General features: G+C 32.8%; 1 pseudogene; it reads right to left on the bottom strand.

Moving 5' to 3' along the window:
• LOC102022167 overlaps positions 1 to 5,346 on the bottom strand; it is a 21,261-nt pseudogene that overhangs the window by 8,745 nt on the left and 7,170 nt on the right.

Below are 5,346 nucleotides of genomic sequence, written 5' to 3'. Positions count from 1 at the left end.
ACTAATTTAATTGCCAATTTTATTTTTAATATTAATATTTTGTCAAAATAATGAGAACATTCAATATGCATTCTCTATATTTAATATGAGAAATATAGAAAGATTCTATACATATTATCTATATTTAGTAGAAGATAGAATAAATATTTTCTGTAATGTGTTTGTGTACAATTTCATAGGTCTGTAATGTTTTGATACCCTCTATGATATGCTAGAAAAGCATGTAGTATATTTAGATATTATTATTTTTGAGCTGAAGTGGACATGCTGTATATGTATTTTTATTTTTTTGGCATGGAGAATAAATGGGAAAAAATACCTACCTTAGATTTTTGCAACTCCTTCCATGGGATAATAACTCATGCATGTTTTCAAATTGAACATCAGCCATCTTTATCTACCAGGATTTATGGAAAAGTGTTTTATTCCCTGGTAATTTTGCCTTACATATTACCACTCAGCGTATGGATCCGCTCACTCACAAGGACATCCAGAAATGTACAGTGACACAGCTTCCTTTTATCTTAATGTAATCAGTTAATTCCCAGCTATTCAAACAGTGCACTGTGAATACCAGTCTGTACATATGGTCTGCTACATGTTGACTGGCGTCCCCTGCATACGGCAGACTGTCAAATCTACAGTGAAGGGCAGAACACAAAGTCATTGGTTCTCCGTCAGACTCCAGCAAAGAGCACACCAATCAAATTTAATTTTATTTTTGTCTACTTTGTGATGATTGGAAGGAATGAATTGAGGAAATAAAAACAGAATTTCAGAAACCTTTAAAAGATGTAGTAATACAGTATTTACCTGTTCTACAGTCCTAGAAGGCTGAGGAAGTAATATTTAAAGAAAGAACAGAGAAAGATATGGCAACATGAGGTTTTATGACTATAGATGCTTAAATTAGGATCCTACTCCGTGGAGTTGTATTTGTATTTCAAATATTCCAGGCCTGCTTTTTTTTGACTCATAATGATTTGGTCTCCTGAGAAGAAGACAAAGTCCAAGTCACATCTCTGCTCTCCTGTGGACTAAGGGGGATTTCTTGAAGCCATCCTGTAGTGTCTCAGTAGTGTCCTAAAGCTTTTCTATTGTGATCGTCCTTTGAGAATGAATACAATCATCTTTGTAATCCACAGAGAACCTACATATTTTCTTGTACAAAATATTTATTTCCATTAATTGAAAATTCTGAATGTTTCATTCTTAATATTTCACAATAAAAATAATCATGAAACATACTTTGTCTCAAAATGAAGTTCTTTACCTAATTAAAATTTATGCATTCCTTTGAAATATATAAATTTTCTATAGAATACTTTTTAAAATGATTCTCTGTAGTATGTTTGGTTTTATGGGATCATTCTACAATGTTACAGAATAATTACTGTAATGTACACATTTTGTTCATAGCTTTCATAGCACTTAAAATGTTCTTATAGCGCTTAAGTAATTTCATTCTCATTAAATATTTCAATATATAATTGTCGGGGCTGGGGATTTAGCTTAGCAGCAAAGTGCCTGCCTGGCAAGCGCAAGGTCATAAGTTCGATTCCCGGTACCACAGAAAAACCAAAAAAAAAAAAAAAAACCACAAAAATATATAATTCTCCTGTGATTTTGGTCCATCATGTTATCCATCTTGGCCTTTATATTTATTTATCCTTTTTAATATTCTAACAAAAATATTACAAAATGGTTTTTATTTATATGACATTCTAACTAGTTAATAAAAGCCATTCTCTAACACTATTTTCCACATATTTTGGCAATAAAATATTTGTAATTTGAGTGTAACATGTTTTGATATAAATTTATATAAACCAATAAGATATATCATCTTGTAAGAATTTTAAATACAAATGAGTATTATATATTTTGGCAAAATCAAACATATCTGGTATAATACAGCAACAAATTTACATAATCAAATCATTTTATTTTCCAGCATTATTAAAGTATGATTTAAAAATTGTATATATTTAAGGTATCTTACATGTTTTGATATAAATATATCTTGTGCATAAATAATAACATAGTCACCTGTACAGAACTACACTATGGCTGGGATACATTTTCATTTAAGAATTAGTTTGCTTCTCTAAGAGTGCTCAGTAAAGCATTTTGGAAGATGGGGGTCTGTAACATGGTGAATGATACACTTGTTTACTTCTTATTGAACAATTCTGTGGAAATAGTGTACTTGGTCTTTAGCCAAAAGGCTGAGAAGAGATTAGAAATAGTAAAAGTGATATTTTATTTTTATCACAAAGGCCCAACTAAAATGAAAGTGTACCAGTCAAGAAGGCAAATGTGCAGATATGCCACCTTTGTTGGAATCTTCTAGTCTCCTTGACCTAATGAATTTCTCTAATTGCTAGACTTAGGTTTAGAAATTTGTGTCAGGTTTAGGGGTAGGATTAAGATTAGGATTAAGTGTAAATTGTTGTTTGTTTGTTTTTTTATTTGCAGGACCACTCCAGAAACGGAATTTTATATTTTCAACTGAGATACATTTTTAACCAATTTTAAAAAAATCTTGAACTCCATTGGTGATTAGTGGTTGAATCCATTTATCATTACATGCTACAGAATGGCAGAATCTGACCATATCTTTTAACATTTGCTTATGAATTATCATAGCTCTTATAGAAAACCCTAGATAAATGCTTGCTCTGTGCTCTATGCATTATTCCAAGTTACTCCTCTAGGAATTTTTGTTAATATCATTACGAACACATGAAGTATAAATTGTTAATTTATTTAGATCACGTTAGTGTTTGATAAATATTTCAAGGAAATATTGACCTCATCAAGTGTTTTTTTTTTTTTTACCTTGTTTCTGTTTATGTGATATATTACATTAATTGATATCCCTTTGCAACTCCATCATGAACCATCGTTGCATGTCTGGAATAAAACCTACTTGATCGTGATGTATGATTTTTTTGAAGACCTGCTGCATTCTATTTGCTAATATCTTGTTGAGGATTTTTGCATCTCTGTACATTTGGGCGATTGGCATGCAGTTTTATTTTTAGTTGGGTCTTTATACAGTTGGCAAGTGAAATGAAGAGACACTTCACAGAGAAAGAAGTACACGTGGCCAACAAATAGATGAAAAACTGTTCAATGTCTCTGGCTATTATAGAAATGCAAATGGAGACAATGCTAAGATTCCATCTTATTCCAGAATGAATGAAAATTATCCATCAAAAAATAACAAATGCTGGCAAGATTAGTGGGAATGTAAACTAGTGCAAGCATTATGGAAATCAGTATAGAGAGAGCAGGGATTTAGCTCAGTGTCAAAGTGCTAGCCTGGTGAGGGTGAGGTCCTGAGTTTGATTCCCGATGCACCCCCCCAATGGTATTCAGATTTCTCAAAGAACTAAAATTAGAATTCCATATGAACCAACTATCCCCATTCTTGGTATCTTCCCCAAAGAGCTAAAGACGTCATACTACAATGAGATGTGCATACCATTGTTTACTGCAGCAAAACTTGTAATAGCTGAATTCTGGAAACAGTCTGTATAGCCATCAACATATCACTAGATAAAGAAAATGTAGTATCTATATATGATGGAATACTACTATGAAGAATCTGAAATTTGAGACATTTGTAGGAAATGTATGCACCTGAAAAATATAATGCTGAGTGGACTAAAGCAGACATACAACTTTAAATACCATATGGTATCCCTCATTTGAGTAATATAAAGTCTAAACAAAGAGAATGATCAGGGATGGCTAGAGGGAGACACGGAGATGGAGCTCTTACTAATTGGAAGAAGGCCAAGAGGCCAAGGGTGAGATGGAGAGGGAGGGGAAGAGGAAATAAGTAGAATAAAGATATGCCATGTTCAGAAACCTAATAACCTAATGAATTTCATTATATGCCATAAATAGGAGCTAAGATGAATAATATTGATAAGAATAAAAACAGGGAAAAGGGAATTTGAGTAGGAGACAGGTTGGGAGGTTGGGAGTGGGGAGTGAAGTGGAAAGGGATTAAAGAACAGAAACAAATTGTATTATGTGCACGTGCACACTTCCCTGAATGATTGTAAACTTCATATACTTCAAGTATATACATTTAAAAAATTAAAATGAAAAAACTCAGACTGTAACTAAATATCCTAATCAATGTAACTAGTGAATGTCATTTTATAGAGTTGCTAGGACAGTGAGCAGGTTAAGTGTCAGACCCTGAGATGTGAGGACATTCATTCATGTGTCACAAAGAGTGAGGATTTCATTTTGTGGACAGAATTGTCAATATCTAAAAGTTTAATTGCTGATGACTGTATTGTGTTATGTGACACCAGTAAATTAAGCATTCCAAATTAATAAAGTAGGCCATTAGAAATTGCTAATGATTAAAAACCTACAGCATGGTTCCAGAAGCTCAGCTTAGGTAAAATAAAATGGATTTCACTTTGTTTTGGCTTTATGAGAAGTTCACTGTGTGTGAAAACTGGTGGTAAGTCATAAAAACCTCAAGAAATATTTCTAATGTTTTGCGACCATAAGAGTTTGCTACAATAAAGGAGGACCTCCAGGAAACCCTGAGTGCTAAAAGGACTATGTTGGGCCTCTAAGAAAAGGAGGATGTGAGAAATTGAGAGGAAAAACAAGATGTTACATTTCCGGTGGATATGTGGATGACCTAGGGGAATGAAGAGAGAAATGAGTATTTACAATGTGACTATTCTTCAACACCTATCAAATCAGAACTGAAAAAAAAAAAAGAATTGCAACATAGATAAAAATCCCTAAATATCTACTTTTGCTTGGTTTGTGTGAAATTGCTATTTCATTGAGAAATGTGGCTTTTTAGCTGACTACTCATTTAGATAATTTCTCTGTGTATGAAAAGATTTGAGAGAATTATGAACAATTTCCTTAAAATCATTCAGTGTAGTATGCTTACAGCAATAGAGTTTATATTCATTAAATACAACCCAGTGCCCATAAACCAAGGAACGGATAAAAAACATGTGTTTTTGTATTCAGTGGTGTACTATTTAGCCATTAAGAAGGATAAACTTGAGACATTTCTAGGCACGTGATTGCAACTTGAGACCATACTGTTAAGTGAAATAAATTGGACTTATATGTGTAAATATCACATTGTCTCCCTGGTGTGAGAAACTAAAGGAGTACATAAGGACCAAGATATACAATAGATATTGTGAAATGGGAAGAAATTTTGCAAAAGGAAAGAGGAACTAGGGTAGACGGAGGCAGAAAAGAAAGAAGGCAAAAGGAAAGAAATGATTTTAAAAGTTTAAAATGAAAATAAAGCTTTGTAAATAAGGAGGGAAATAGGGGTTA

The sequence above is a fragment of the Chinchilla lanigera genome, unplaced genomic scaffold (genome assembly GCF_000276665.1).
Source record: "Chinchilla lanigera isolate Chin_1 unplaced genomic scaffold, ChiLan1.0 scaffold00057, whole genome shotgun sequence".
Lineage (NCBI taxonomy): Eukaryota > Metazoa > Chordata > Mammalia > Rodentia > Chinchillidae > Chinchilla > Chinchilla lanigera.
The sequence above is the reverse complement of the archived record's forward strand: the minus strand, read 5'-3'. Positions and strand labels throughout refer to the sequence as shown.